The 16,438-nt window shown below is 49.5% G+C and overlaps 1 protein-coding gene across 1 annotated transcript in view; it reads left to right on the forward strand.

The window, feature by feature from the left end:
* BRINP1 (BMP/retinoic acid inducible neural specific 1) overlaps positions 1 to 16,438 on the forward strand; it is a 582,603-nt gene that overhangs the window by 14,712 nt on the left and 551,453 nt on the right. Inside the window, exon 2 of the mRNA XM_016136926.2 lies at positions 10,980 to 11,202. The gene's annotated coding sequence lies outside the window, so the exon portion shown is untranslated. The remainder of the gene's footprint in view (positions 1 to 10,979; positions 11,203 to 16,438) is intronic.

Below are 16,438 nucleotides of genomic sequence, written 5' to 3' on the forward strand. Positions count from 1 at the left end.
TTCTCTTCCCTTTCATTTCCACACTCCTCCCACCAACTTCGAGGTATCATGCTGTTTTGTCATAACAAGCCTCGTGTTTAAATTACTATGTAATCCGAAGACTTAGCCAACTTTGATTTCTTTCTTCGATAACGATGGATCTTATCTAAGTTTACCTTTGGTGGAAAAATTCACTGTCCCCTTGGTCATCCGCTGTGTCATCCTGGCGTTCCGAGAAGTAATGTGGTTTGGCAAGAAAATCTGGGCGGTACCCTCAGGTCACGTGTGTTTGTGATTGTAGTGTACAAGTGTATGTGCGTGTGTGCATTAGACGGGTCTAAAACAGTCTAGTATCGGCAACTGAGTGTGGTTCAACTTCTTAGGTTTTGCCCTAAAACAGATATAACTTTCCCCAACCCTGGGAGTTTACTCAAGAGTTTGGGAATGTGAGGTTTCCAACATCATAAAGAGATTGTCCATTTTTGAAATGAATTCTTATCTTTCTCGTTTTATTGACATTGCTTTCCCGGCTCATTTCTTAGTCACAGACCCTTTCAGGATGAACTGTGACTTCTTAGAAATCCCATCCATGTGCATATAACCATCATCTCAATGTTTAACCACCCAAAGGTCACCTAAGATCAATGAAGAATATTAGAAAATCTAAACAAACTGATATTAAGGATTATTAAAAGTAGACGTCGCTATCCTTCTCTGAGTTTCACATTCCTTATCTGAGAAATGGGGACAGTATTTAGCTTGAATAGTTATTGTGAGGATCGAAAGAAACTGAGTAAGGGTGTTATTTGCCAGTTCATGTTCCTGAGGCTGGAACTGGAGCAGGACTGAGCAGGACAGGATGGGAAGTTTGGGATTGTATCCTGTGGATGATGGAGAGTGATATGTATTCACTCATGAATTTTTTCATTCCGCTTCTACTCCCCGGAAAGGTGATGGTGAATTCGATAAGATCGCTGTACTTTTGGAGCTTAGAGCATTTAGTGTGAAACAGGCAATAATCCTATAATCACAGAAATAAATATATACACTGATAGCATTTGAGAGAGGAGGGGCTGACGTAGAGTAGGGGTCGGGTTCAGGGAAGATTTTTGTGAAGAGGCGACAGTGGAGCTGAGATGCGAAGGTGGGTAGCGGAAGAGGCGGAGGGCCACTCAAGAAAGAGCCAACGACATTTTTAAAAGTCTCTGTGAGGTAAGAGGGAGCATGGCCTATTCATAAAAAGGGCCAGGACGGTCAGAGGCTGTGATGGAGATAAGGAGCTCTGTGAGATACGGCTGGAGAGATAGGTTGGGCTAGATTGAGCAGGACCTCGTAAGACGATTTAGGATTTTGGTCTTCTCCCCACGAGCAATGCGGTACATTTAGAGGGTTGTAAACGAGCTCATATTTGTTTTATAACAATCTCTTTTGCCGCTGAGAATGGATAGGAGCAGGGTGAGCAGGGAAGATGGAGACCAGTTAGGAGGTGGCCGCAGCAGTCCAGGTGAGGGATGGATGGTTGTGGTCCCACCTAGAACATAACGATAGGGCTAGACAGCAGTAGGTGGGTCCAGCATACGTAGGAGATCACATTGGCAGTATCAGGATGGACGCTGGGGTGGCGGCGAGCGGCAGAAAGGTAGTGAGGAGGACTCTGAAGTTTCCTGCCTGCCGAAAGAGTAGCAGCAGTGTTCACTGACGCTTTAAAGACTGAGTGAGGGAATGGCGTTTACCAGTCGTGTTGAGATAGCCTTCTCTCCAGGTGGCCGTCCTCTGGGAATGTGTCGTGTCTCTCTCCTTATCTGTCACCTCGCTTCTAGTGTCCTCTGGGGTTCTGGGCTCACGGCAGGGCCTCTAACAACGACGTGGAAGTGTAAAGTGCGGGTCACCTCAGAAACCAACCTCATTTTACAGAGAGACAAAGAGGTCCGTGACTGAAGGCCCCAGAGTGAAGGGGCCACAGGGCTGGGCTTGCACAACCTTCCAGCTCAGGCCCGAGGCCGCCGCCTTGCCTCTGCCGCTGTGTGGCCCTTATGCCACCAAGAGCAGCCCACCCCACCCCACCCCACCCCACCCTCTTTTTCAGAACCCCTCGGTACTCACTGTGTGCCAGTAAAAGGCCTTATTCTGTGAGCGAGCCCTCAGTCCTGGCATTCAAGTTGGTTGTGAGGATAAACCGAGTTCATACGGATAAAAAAAAAAAACACTTAGAAAGTGCCAGGTAGAGACAAAGCATGTGTCAGAGTTTCACATTCCTTATCTGAGAAATGGGGACAGTATTTAGCTTGAGTAGTTATTGTGAGGATTGAAAGCAGCTGGGTAAAGATGTATTTGTCAGAGTTCATGTTATAATCCTATGTGGTCCTGTACCAGAGATCCCCAGTATCCATTTACCTCTTTTTCCTGTTAATAATTTCTTTCCACCACCCTTCCTGCCAAGTTCAGTTGAGCTCATTGCCGCTTAGCTAGATGCGATATTTGCCACTTACCCTTGCAGCTCGACGTGGCCATGTGACGAGGTTCAGGCCAGTGGAGGGCGAGTGGGAGGTGGTAATTCCCATTGTGAGCGCCATTCCCATTTCTAGTAAATTCCAGGCTGTTTCCTAAAGAGGCACACACGCCTTCCCTGGGCTTCGTGTCTCCATGTCCTTCTGGTTCAGAAATGGCAGCACCTGGGGCCGCCACCTTGGACTGGGGCCGGAAGGACAGCAGGGCAGGCCCAGCAGCCTGGGTCACTGGGGACCCAGTGCATCAGAGCCGCTGCCCCTACCATGCCCCCTGAGGCCCTGAGACACTCACTGTGGGTCACTCACGTGAGGGAGAAGCAAATTGCTGTCTTATTTAAGCCCCTGCATTTTGGTTGCCTCTTTGTAACAACAGGTTAATGCAAACCCCAGCCGGCACAGGCCAGCTTGTCTTTTCTACCTGTCGTATGACCGCCTTCCCGCTTACTCTGTCCTCCAGCTACACTACTGTTATTGCTGTTTCTCTAACATCAGCTTTTTCCCCTCCGGGCCTTTGCTCAGGCTGTTTCGACAGCCGGACTGTCCCTTATCACACATACGAATGTCTAGAAAGTGTCGCTTAGTAAAAAGCATACAGAAACTTGAATCGCACAGGACTGGATTTGAATCCTGGTTCTGGCCCCTTCCAGTTTGGAGCAAGTCCTTTCAATTTGCTGAATCTCAGTTTCCTCATCCGCAAAATGGGTCCGCGACACCTGTCTCTCCCGTGGGGAATGTTTATGGCGATCGGTGTGATCACAAGTGTGAGCACAATGCCTGGTTCTTGAACAGAGCTGGAGGTTGCCATTACTGGCGTCACTTAGCTGACAAGTCCCAGCGTGGACGTCACTCATTTCGGCGTGTTCCAGATTTCTTCTTGACACTAGTCCCGGGGTTCTTGTTATGCATATACAGCTTCCCCGGCTCCTTGCTCAGCCCCTTATCCCACAGATCGGACATGGGCTGTGGCTGATGCACTTGTACTGAACAAGACCACCCAGTGGTTCTTATCAAGGAATGTGGGGAAACACCGACCTTGTTTGCTCTCCTGGCAGCGGCTGCCTCTTTCGCCTTTGATCTAGCCGAGAACTCCTTATATTCTTCTGCTTAATCCATTTCTACTTGGCATTATTATTTTTTTTGTAACGTACGTGTCTTTATCTCCACTAATAAAAGCTAACACTTTTGGAGCCTTCATTAGGTGCCAGACATGATGCGAAGTGCTTTACATACATTATCTTACCTAATCCCCAGTCCACCCTTTCATCAACTGCTGATGAAGAAATTAATAGCAGCTACTCTCCACAGTGCCTTCCTCATGTGCCAGGCTCGAGGCAGGGGCCTCTCTCGTGCATTATCTCATCTGTGCCTCACATCAGCCAGCCCCCTGGGACAGGAATTAGGATCCCTTTTACTGGAGAGGGAGCTAGGTTCAGAGAGGCAAAGCAACTTGTCCCGGGACGTTCAGCCTGAGGGGGAAGAGAAAGAAGAGGATAAATACCCCAAGTTCTGCAGGGAGACCATAACTTCTGCAAGCTGACACTTCTCGTGATAACTTCATAGGCGGTCCCTGCCCAGAGGCGGCATCCAAGCAGACAATTTACTGCCTTTCTTCTTGCATAGCTGGAGGTGCAGACAGCTGCGGCACCCATCCGAGCACCTGGGGAGAGGAATGGGAGAAGGGAAGGCAGTTTCTATGTACTCTCTGTTGATCAGGGTTGGATTCAGAAAGAAACGTTAGGACGGTCTCTCTTGCAGGGCGTGAGGTCAGGATTGACCCCCGTTAGAATTTAGGGGTTCTTCTAGAGAGACCTGGATGTACTGGAAATTCTTCATGCGATTATAATGGTAGTTAGGTAAAGCATTTATTAATCAAGTAAAGCATTTACTGGCCATTTAAAGAGATGAATTGGGTACAGATTCTATTCTTAAGGAACAGGAAAGAAGAGTTAAGCATCATCATACCCATTTCAGTTAAAGAAAGTGAGTAAATTGAAACAACTGCCTGGTCCCTCTACCCCCAATTTTTCCATGCCACAAGGACTAATGCATGGCAGCTTTATGCTCTGAACCCTGTTTTACGCAATAAGACCTTGACTCTTCCTTCCACACTCCATCTCCTCTGCATTGTGCCCCCAGTTGAGGCTGGGGCCTTCGCCAGCCTCTGAGCCCAGGGAACCAGCTCTCCTTTTGAGGGAGGCAGAATTGCTGTATAGGATTATTCCATACCGGGAGGCAATGCAATCTAAATACGTCAACGCATACAGATGTGGAATTTAGGTGCCTTGTCAGTCTTGTATGAGCGGAGAGAATAATTGGTCAGCGGCCACCTTCTCTTTAAAAACACTTCACATCCTAAAAGATGTCATCATTTACATGTGAACCGGCGCTTTGGAGTCTCTGAGAGCTCGGTGCCCATTATCCCATTGCGCCGCCCAGCAGTAGTGAGATGGATTAGGAGGGAGCAGCTCAGAGAGGTCCATGCCTCACTCGGCATCCCGGGAGGCTGGGAACTCATTGTGCCTTTCCCTCTCCAAGCCGCTGCTCTAATCAAATCACCTTTCAGATTTCTGTTTGCTTGACTGAAAACCCACATTTCTCATAGGAATATTTTCCCCTGCCTTCAATCATCTCTGATGTGGGGTAGAAAGGCAGCTGTATTAAAGAATGATTCCATCAAACTCCGGAGCAGGAGCCTAGCAAGAGATGAAGTGTTTCTGGTCGAGAGCTCCTCGTTCTTCCAAGTTACACCGAGTACAAGAGGCTTCTTGTACTGCAGTCGAGGGGGAGAGATCCCATCCAGAAGAGACCCCCGAGGTCTCCAGACTGTTCCGATAGTTGGAGTCACCAGGTAGAACGGCGACTTCTCAGCAAGAAGTCCACATTTAAGTCAAACAGATGGTGGGCATGTTTGGAAATAGATCTTTCCAGAATATCCTCTGAAACCAGATCCTAAGAGCCAAGCAGACAGCCGAGTGAGTCATCTCACCAAGTTGGCCTGTGGAGACTGCCAATCTGAGTGGTTTAGGATTAGGATCCATGTCATGTCTGATAGACGAGGGGGCCGAGAAAAGCCGAAAGATGCAGGGCACGAAAGCCGAGGAGGTTAGCTGCGTCAGACCTGGGACAGTGAGGGGTGAAGCCTGCGTTTGTGTTTGGCTGCAGGCACTTCACCTTTTGCTCTGTTTTTTTGTTTGCCTGATAGATGGAGAGAGATGACAGGGTGTGCCCCGCGATGGGCTCAGGAGGGCACCATGTAGGGATGCAGGCAGCTCCCGTGGTGTCTCTTCCTCTGCTCTGTTCTTGTTTATCTGTCATGGTTCTGCTCCCCCCGCACCGCCCCCTGCCAAACAGATGCAGCCCGGCGCTCTCCCTGACCTGCCGCGTTTTGTCCAACAGGCGCTTCCTTGGTGTCTCAGCACCCAGGGCGTCTCTGTCCCCTGGACAGGATCAGTTCTCAGCCGCGGATTTGGTTCTACAACGACGTCAGAGCAGGAGTGGCTCCCGGAAGTGCTGGTGCAGTCTCAGCATCTGCTGTCTCTGGGCTCCCCAGGACCCAGTTCACATCCACGGTCCCGGTGTAATTAATAGCATCCCCCTGCACTCTCAGAAGTGCCCCAGTTCGGATCATAAATTACGGGTCGCCATGCTGAAAGGGAAATGTGGATGCAGAGAGGGCGGAACGCCCTGCTGGGTCACACAGCAGGCTGGCGATGGAATGGGCATGGGACCAGGGCTGTCCCCCCCAGGTCCAGGTCCCCGCGGCGCCCTTCCCCCCGTGTGTATTTATTTACACCTTGCCTCATTCCGGAGAGGGTTTGAGGCAGTCACTCCCCCACAAAGTTTAATACCTCCTCGTTACCATTTACCACCTTTGAATCATAGAAGTTTAGAGCTTCCCCTCGTAAAAGCAGCCTGGAAATGTAATATGCCCATACATCAGGAACATGCATTAATTCCGAGCCCTCTGGGGATTTAAAAGTTTTTCCGGAGAAGTCGTCGTTTATTCTGGAGTTTTACAGTGACTTTGATCAGAAGCAGTAATGCCCTTAGCAGCATTCTAGTCGTTGGAAGGTGCTTCGGAAGCGTCTGGAACACCAGTCAGGAGCATTTTCCCAGGTCAAATCCCAACTCCTTACCATCGATGAGATGTGTCACCTGGAGCAAGTGTCCATCCCCTCTGTGGGCCTCGACTTAGCTGCCTGCACAGCGGGGCGCCTAACAATGGCTGACATATATTAATAGGTGCTTAGTTCGAGGAGTTAAACGTTTTATAAAGATTATCTTTTTAAATTCTTACAGCAACCAATGAGATAGATGCCTTTAGAATCTCCAGTTTACAGACAAGGAAATGGAGGCCAAGAGTGGTTAAGTAATTTACTCGAAGTCACGCAGCAAGACGGCCGCAGACCTGAGATTTAATCTAGGCGGTATGTTTCTAGAGCCGTGGGTGTTGACTGCCACCCGTAGGTTTATCCTAACAATCAACTGAAACGGCACCAGCAATAGTCGTGACTGGCGTCCTTAGAGGCACCGTTCTTATCACTTTGAGTGCACTGACCTGTTCGGTCCGCCCACTGAATCTGTGACGTAACCGTCTCCTAGTGTATAACAGATACTCGGCCTATAAAAATTCCTTCGATCTTGCCTTACGCTTTCAGTTTATAGAGGGGGAAACTGAGGCCCAGAGTCGGCCAGTGATCTAATTTCCCAAAACCACGCAGTCGGGAATCAAAGCTGGGATCAGAAGCCGGGTCTTCACTTCATCTAGAGTGACACCGCTCCGTCAGGACCAGCTGAGAGCTGGCCTCAGTGGGGACGGGCGGCAGAGGGGCCCCAGGAGGCCGCCTGTCCTTGCGGCCCGCGTCGGCTCCCATCACCCCGCCCAGGCCGGCCTCAGCGCTGGCCGCCCTCACTGCTTGTAGCTCCCCAGGCGGACCGCGCACCCCCGCGCCTGCGCCTCACCCCGCACCTCTGCTCTCGTCCCGGAGCGCCCGCCGTTCCCCGAGTCGTTCACATGGGGGAATCCGAGTTCTTCTTCCTTCCGGAATTGACACGCCCGCGAACCCTTTCCTGACACCTGCTGCTCCTGCCTTCCCATCCCCGGCGGCATGAATCCCTCCTCCGTACAGCCCTGTCGTGTGAATGTCGGAGCGCAACGCGGCGAGGCCGGGCTCCAGCCTGGCTCTGTCCCACGGGGCGAGGCGTCGGGCCGCTGCGTGCCTCAGTTCTCTCGTCCAAATAAATACCTCCCTCCCGTGGCGTTCGTGAAGGAAGCACTAAAGTGCGTGCAACAGAGTACGTGCACAGTGAGCCTCTCATTGACCGTCTCCTTGACCAGTGGACATATTCAAGGGAGAGAATGTATCTTTCCCCGGATTCCCCAGTGTTATGCCAGCCTAGCACGTGGTAGCCTGCTGTAAGGATGGCGTACGAATTTGGTTTCTCCCCAGAAGTGCCTGCATCTCAGCTGCTAATGGGGAGGAGAGTGCGGTCCTGGGGCTCGTACAGAAAGTCTTTCCCAGGGGAAACCAAATAGATGCTGATCGCTCATTCATTTATTCATTCACTTACTCGGTGCGTACTTACGGAGTGTCTGTTACTTGCCTGGGGATGTGGTGCTGGTAAACAGGACGATAAGGTCTCGCTCCCCATCAACTTATGGTATATTGAGAGAAAACAGACATAAATGTTCATAGGTATCGGTAAGCCAAACCACCCTCCAAAATTTAAGGACTTAACATGGCACCCATTTATTTAGCTCATATTCTCTGGGTTGGCTTGGGCAGTGTTGGTTGAGGCTTGTTTGGCTGACCTCTGCTGGCTTTGCGTATGCGCCCGTGATAAACTGGCTGGGTGGCCGGCAGCTGGCTGATCCAGGATGATGTCACAGACGTCTGACGATTTCTAGGATGTTGGCTGGGGAGTTGGGGAGCCTGCTCCGCATTCTCTCATCCTCCGGCAGGCTAGCTCGGTGATCACATGGTCCCAAAAGCTGCGAGAAAAAGATATTCCCAGTGTGAAGATGCTGTTCAGGTCTCTGCATGCGTGGTCGTGTTCGCGGTCGTCCTACGAGCTAAAGTCTGTCGGCCACACCCACATCCCTGTGGCAGGGGACACAAGGAGGGGAAGAAATTACGCCCATTTTTGCAATTGTATTGGTATCAACAAGGATGTTCCTTGGAATCTGTCACTTCTCTCTATTGTCACCACCACCTCCACTGGGGTCCAAACTGTCATCTCCTCTTGTCTGGTTCCCTCTTTCCTCCCTGCTTTGGTCAAGTCTGTTCTGCATGCAGTGGCCAGAGTAGCTTTTACAAATCATATGCCTTACATGGCATTCTTTCTCTTAAAACCCTGCAGTAGCTCCCCCTTGGTCTAAGGAGAAAGACCAAGAGCCTGACCCTGGCTGCAAGACCCTGCATGACCTGCCCTTCCCCGCCACTCTCCAGGGATCCGAGAACGCTGGTGCTTCCTCCGGCCCCTGGGCTTTGCTCACGCTGCTCCTTCTTCCTAGAAGACTTTTCTCCCCTCCTCACCGGGCTGGCCATTGTTCATCACCCTTCATTCAGGTCCCAGAGCTAATGACACGTCTTCGTAAAGTCTCTGACCCCTGACTGGGTCAGGTCCTAATTACACACTTTCCTAGTACCGCAAGCTTTTCCTCTGGAGCAGGATCTTCAGGTTATAATTATAAACGTGGGTGGTTATTTGGTTATGTTCGTCTCTTTTACTAGACTTTAAGCTCCAGGGGAGACACAGTATCTGTTTTGTTCACCATGGCATCCCTGGCCCCAAGCACCGAGTCTGGTACACAGTAGGTGCTCACTTAATGGCTGTTTAACCACTAACGCTTAGACACCTCGCAGATTGCCACTGTCATCTCCCTCTTGCCTGTCCTCTGTGCTGGTGTGGAATTTGTCAGCAAAAGAGCCGAGAATTTGTCCTGAATTTTAAATAACATTTGATTCCAAAATGGGGAGATTTAGCAGACAAAGCTCTTTCCTTCATCTTTTTTTTTTTTTTTCTTTTTTTAAACTAAAGCTGAGATACTGCTCACCCTCTGGGGACATTTCCACCCCCTCTCTCCCCACAAAATGGGCGCTGTGAACTGTTCTCTTGGAAATCTCATGAAAAGGGCAGGGTATTGGAATTTGAGACAAAGGGAAGAAAAATGAGCTGGCTTGAAAAGTCTGCCGGCATCGTAATGAGCGAGATTATTCTGGGAAATGCAGGAGTCTGCTGTAAAGGCCCTGGTATGAGGTAGTTTATAACCAGCGTTGGGTCAGACACTCAACCCACTCGTGTACACCGAGACGCGGCCACACAGCCAGCCTGCCCGTGCTGGCTGTGGTCAGATGTCTTAGAGCGTTTAGCATGGCCGGGCGCCTCATCTGATGGGAGAAGGACCAAGAGAGCCAAGTCTTGAACTGAGGCCACCTGGGGTCACTCGGTGCCACCAGATTCAGGAATCGGGCACTAGTTATTCTGCTGTTCAGATATGTGAAATCTCTGGGTTTACCTTGTGGGCTACAAGGGGGGTACCTTGGGGGACCTAAGTCCGCTGGACTCAGCCTGGGGACCTGGGTTCAGGTTTCAGCCCTGTTGCCAACATGCTGTGTGCTCTTGGGCATGCCTTTCTCCTTGCCTCAGTTTCTTCACCTTTAATAATATTTTATATCTAGATGTTTATCGAATACTTGCACATGAACTATACGTCAGTGTTATGGATTGAATGTGTACGTCTCACTAAAAACTCACGTGTTGAATCCCTGACCCCTGGCGTGGTTATATTTGGAGGAGGGGCCTCTACAGAAGTAATTGAGGTTAAATGAGGTCATAAGAGTGGGGCCCTCATCCCTGAGTAGGATCCTAATAAGAAGAGACACCAGAGAGCTCACATTCCTTGCCCTGTGAGGAAACAGGGAGAAGGCGGCCATCTTCAAGCCAGGAAGAGGGGCCGCCTGTGAGCCTCCTGGCACCCTGATCTCAGACTTCCGGCTTTCCAGAACTGAACTGCGAGAAATAAATTTTCGTGTCTGAACCACCCAGGCTGAAGTATCTCGTTATAGCAGGCTGAGCAGACGCAAACAGCCAGGCCATATGCTTTGAACATGCTTCGTTCTCACGACAATTTTATACTGTAGACGTTGTCATTTTCTTACTTATAAACACAAACACCAAAGCTCAGAGAGGTCGAAGTACTTGTTGTCCATGGTCTCCTAGCAAGTGAGTGAGAATGCCAAGATTCAAACCGGGGGCCGCATGTCTCCGAAGTCGGAGCACGTGGGGTGACGGCGAGGCTTTGGGTCTTGTAAAAAGTCCTGACTCATCTGGACGGTTCACCTTCTTATCCACATTCATGCAGAGCAGCAAGAGCAGTCATATGCGCCTGGTTCTTATTTAGGCTGTAGTTTGCCACCTGGATTATTTTCATGGTCTGAAAATTGTGCCCCTCTGGTCCACGATGAATACTGTATTGTCCCTGTTTCACAGGTAAGAAAACAGAAGTGCGGAGCAGTAAAGTGACTTCTTTCAGTGCTGCATCGGAGAGCCAGGATCCGAACCTCTGTCGCTCTCATCCCAAGACCTACGCGCCGAGATCCACTCACTGTCCTCCAAGTGACCCACCTGAGCCTGTGAGCATAGTGGACGTAAGCGTCCCGACCAGAGCTGGACCTCTCAGAAGGATGCAGCATCCTCTGGACCCTTGGGGGAGGTAAGTGAGGCACTCACTTGAGGAGCACAGTTTGAAGGAGCATCTAAAACCTCCATAATTAAAGTAGATAATATGTAACATTTTTTTTTAAAAGTCAAAATTAATGCAAAAAATATCCAGACTGTTGAGGATAGAATAAGACCCTGCGCGTACACAACTCACCTGTCCTGCCTCGCCACCTCGCCCCGCCCTGAACGGGAGGGCACCTTGTGCTGGGGGGGGGGGTGGCGGGCGGGGGGAGGTTCGGCTGCTAATAATCATGGACTCCTGTGGTTTGTGGTGGCATGGAGGCCCCTGTGGCTGTGACCGGAGCAGAAACAACGTGGCCACAGGGGACTAGGCACCTGGTGGGCATCACTCAGTCCACCATGGGAGGGCAATGGCGAGGATTGGGAAACCAGGGAGCTTAAAGACCGCATCTCGCTCAAGTTATGCCTTGCTTCTTGAGAGAAAACGGGAGGATGGACAAAGGTGTCCACCCCACGCACTTCATTGGACCACCAGGTAAACACCGAATGCCCTCGGGGTCCAGTACCCCTAGTGGGTTTTAATGTCTTAGGGATTTCCACAACTGAGTCATAAATATATTGAATTTAGTGCCCAGAAAAAATACCCATACATGAACACATGCAAAATTTGCAGGCAAGTTCAAGAAGTTCAAGGATACCGTGTACCCCATTAATGGAATTCTGATAACCTCCATTTCAAGAGCTTTGGTGAAGTGGAAAGTGCATTGCATTTGCACACAGAGAAAAACAAAATTCACCAGTTATAATTGGAGCAGGCCACTTTACTCCCTGAGCCTGTTTCCTCAGCTGGTAAATGGAGGTGTTAGCGGTACACCTACCTGGTAAAATGCTGTGAGACTCAAACAAGTTAATGAACGTGAAAGTGCCTTGTAAACTGCAAAGTGTTTTCTTCCTAGTGGGCTGTCAGTTTGAACGTCATTGTTATTCTCTCCCGGTCTTTAAGTCCTCGGCCAGGGCCAGCCGGAGACTCTGCCGTTGTGTTGTGGAAGGCAGGAGGCAGCTGCTTCTCGGACAGGTGGGGCGAGCGTCCCTGGCTGGCTCCAAGGCCCTGGACTTGGCCTCCCTTTGCCTGTGTCTTCCCCCTTCATCAGCACCCGGAGCCCCTCGGAGAGCTCTTTCATGCAAACATGCGTCTCTCTCCCTGCAGATTAGTCACAGTAGCAGATAAAGAGGGTCGAGTGACTGAGCGAGGCTACAAATGAGCTCCCATTAGCGCAGTCTGCACGTCTCTGGTGGACGGGGTTGGTAAACAGTTTGCACTTATCTCACTCCTCAGCATTTAGCTGATTTCCATTATGAGCTCCATTGAACTTCAAGGCCCCAGAGGTGTCCCAAGGCTTCTGAAATGCACTGTGTTCTGTAAATCTGATTGATGGAGACGCGAGGGCCATTGTGTTAACAAAGGAGGGAGCACGTCAGTGCCAGGCTGCAGCATCTGGGGACACTGAGGCGCCCAGGGCTCTGCCTCCTCCAGTTGGGGAGATACAGCTGCTGGGTTCTGTCATGGCCCTTCCTGGGCGCAAAAGAGCTGAGTTGGGGGACCTGCAGGCATCGACTAGCTAGGCGTAAGTCACAGACTCTGACCACAGCTTGGACTCTTATCAATTTCTCTGTATTTTTCAAGGGCAAATGACATAAAGGAGACAAAGCGTCTTGATTTTTCTTGCATCAGTGACTCAAGTTATAGCCAACTTAACTGTAGTAGGGGCTGGCTTAGAAATTAAGGGCAAAGAGCATTCATCGCAGGCATTTACCCTTCCTTTCTTCCCTTTTTCTTTCATTCAGTCATTTCAACAAATGTTTGTTTATGGCATACAATGGGCCAGGCTCTGTGGTACATAACGAGGGTAAGAGGACGAGCTATAACAGGTCTGGACCCTGCTCCTGTGGAATTTACAGTCTGATGAGAGGAGAAATAGAAATTAATAAAATTATTTAAAAAAAAATAAAGATAAATTGCCACTTGGAGAAGAGATACTTGATAAAATGAGAGCCTCTGATAGGGGAGAGTGACATAATTAGGGAGCACTTCCCTGAAGAAGAAATGCTTGTGTTTTGAGATCTGAAGGAGTGATTTCAGAGAAGAGAGAAGAGCCTGCCAGACAGAGGCATCAGCTTGAGTAGAGACCCCGTGGCTGGAGGGAGCGGGGTTCGTGTGTTCGTCGGATTCGCTTAGATACTGCTGCAGTAACCAAGGTCTCCCAGATAGTAGAAGCTGAACACCGTGAAGATTTACTTTTCACTTGAACTATATGGCCATCATTAGTTAGCGTAAGCGTTCCGTTTGAAACCATTCCCACTCAGGAATCTAGACTGAGAGAGCTTATGTCACCGGGCACTTTGCCCCTGAGAAGGGGGACTAGAAACTCTTGGCGAGCAGCAGTGATGACTGTACAGCCAACATGATGGGAAGCAGGTCAGTGTGACAGGACTGTAGGAATGAGGGGAACAGTGATGTGAGCAGATGCTGGAGAGGCAGAAGGGCGGGACCCTGCAAGGCCTCGCAGGCCATCGCAAGGGTTTGGATTCTACTAAGAACAGTGGGCGGCCGTTGAAGTGTGGGGAGCACAGAGATCTTGATAAGGAGAAGCCCTTGCTATTCTTATTTTATAGATGACAGTGTCGATATTGATAGTAAGCAATTATAGAGTGCCTACCTGTACCACACTCATTTCTACCCGCTTCCCCGGTAACTGAGATATTTACTATTTTTGTCCATGTTTGACAAAGTAGAGACTAAAACCTAGAGAAGGGAAACAATTTTCTCAAAGTCCTAGCTACTAAGGGGTCTGGTCTCGTCCAAGTCTATCATTCTAATCTGAGCCAAAGTCAGCCATCGTGAAAGCTACAGGGGCTGGAGGACATTGGAGGAAGAACAGGCCTCCAGCAAAATACAGTCACCAGCAGGCAAGCGGGGCCGAGGGAGGTCTCACACGGGACAGCCACGCGCCCTGCCTGTCTTCGTAACTGCTGCATCTCTAGTCCTAGCACAGCGATGGCACTCGGAAAACACCTTTTGTGTGTGCATGGGAAGGAAGGAAGGATGGAGGAAGGGAAGGAAGAGAGAATGGGTGTTTGGATGATCCCGTGAAGGTAGGCAGAGTCAGAAAGTTGACTAGCAGATGGCAGCTTCCCAGTCTCAGGATTAGCTTCCGCGCACAGCCTCTCGGTTCTGCAGATGGGAGGTGGGAGCCGAGAAGAACAAGAGCTGGTCTGTGTGTTAGGGGCAAGGGACAGCAGTCTGAGCAGGCCTGCAACTTGGGGTGTTCCATGTGTGCTAGATTATTTTTAGACATCATCTCGTTTGATCTGTGAGTTAGAGGCCCCTAAGGTAAAATCAGACCTACATTCATCATAACGCCAGTATCCGATTTTGTGTCTGTGATCGTTGCTGAATTATCGAATATTCGCACCTTTGAAACACCAAATGCGGGAGAGAGGAAGCTTCAGCTCTGCTCTCTGAGGTCATGCTCAGCATGATTCTTCATGCAAATGAGTCAACAAACAAAGTGTTCGCCAAAGGGCTGCCGCTCATGTCGTTGGGAGCCTTGTATCTCTCACAAGTTATTTTAGTTGCTGTTGATGGGGTTATTGTTCCATAACACCCTTCTGGATCACACACCTAGCTATCCTGTGTGATTGCTGTCTCTGGCAGGAAAGTAACAACAAAACGTGTCGTTGGCGTGTAGCCTCTTTGTTAATCAGCATGACGCTTCGTGAGAGATGTCCTTCATGCCTGTTGCCCCAGTTTTCACTGCCTGCCAGGGAAATCTGAAACTCATTCCCTGGGCGGTGGGGAAAAGCAAGAAGGGTGATGAGAAAGGAGGAAGGCCTTGCTCTGATCATTTCTCCGTTACCCACTTCGCCCAGTGTACTTCTAAGTCTCGCCAGATCTTTCCCAGCAGCACTCAGCCCAGGTCTCACAGATCGTAGTAGCCAGCGGTACCTTAATTTCTATCATCTCCCTCATTCATTTGTTGATTTGCCTCTTTACTTAGCCAGTCGCTCAGTTACACACTTGATTAAGTGCCGAGTGTGTATCAAGCCCACTGCAAACGCTGGGGTTCCCCTTTACAAAGTTCTTACGCGTCCTGTAGATAGACTCACCTTTTTAGATGTGCTTTTTATAATATCTTTGCTTAACTCAGGAACCTGCAGCGTTGCCTTTCTGTCCACTGGTGTCCGGGGCCCCCTGCAATTTTATCCCCCACAAGTATAGTCCTGTCTCCTGATTAGGCTGCCTTTGTGCATGCCTCATTGTTCCTGCCTCTGCATCTTTACTCAGGCAATTCCCCCCTTGCCTCGTTCGCCATTTAAATCCTACCAGGCCTTTGAGACGATTTTCCATTTTCTTCACAAAACTTTTTCCACCCCCCCAGGTATGTTTTTCTCCCTCTGACCCCCAGTGGCAGTGATTTTTGCTTATCACTGTAGATTCAATTACTCTCTCCTAGAGTGTTAGTCTGATTTATTAACTAGAGAGAAGCACTTTGAGGTAGCACCCTAGACTCTACACTTTTTTTCTTTTTCATTCATTCATGGTGTACTGGAAAGGACTCTGCTTTTAGAGAATGTGGGGAGTGTTTGGCTTTTTTGCTTAGTAGCTAGAGAAACCCTGGCAAGTTATCAAATGTCTCAGAGCTTGGTTTCTTCTGGAAAACCAAAATAGTAATGCTCATCTCAAGGTCTATGGGGCTGCAGGTGAGTTGGTTAAAACGAGCTGGGGCATAGTTGGTGTTTATTGATGTCAGCTGCTCTGGACTGGAGTACAATGAAGTCCTCCCTTAATGGCTTCCATAGGTTCTGTGACTTTAAGTGAAATGATTTCATTATAGGCTAATTGATATAAGCAAGAGTTAAGTTCCCATAGCATCTCATCAATACTATAAAGAAACAAAATTGAATGAACCTGTGCTATTCAAGGACCTGCCGTAGATCCGTACCGTGAGCGCTCATTATGTGCCAGGTTCCGTGCACAGCCACCTCCAACCTCACCATCAGCAAACCTGCAGTCATCCGGGGACGATGACACAGGCAGAAAGAAGGTTGAATGAGATACTGAACAGAAAGTGCTTAGCGTGGCGCATGCATCTATTAAGCGGTGTTATAATCTACTGATGTGCCTTTATTCTTCTGTATCCTTTGACATGAAGCATGTGTGAGCAAATGTGTGAGCTTGGTTATGATTCATAAATGGTTTACTCTTT

Source organism: Rousettus aegyptiacus, unplaced genomic scaffold (assembly GCF_014176215.1).
Source record: "Rousettus aegyptiacus isolate mRouAeg1 unplaced genomic scaffold, mRouAeg1.p scaffold_m13_p_3, whole genome shotgun sequence".
In the NCBI taxonomy this organism is placed as follows: Eukaryota; Metazoa; Chordata; class Mammalia; order Chiroptera; family Pteropodidae; genus Rousettus; species Rousettus aegyptiacus.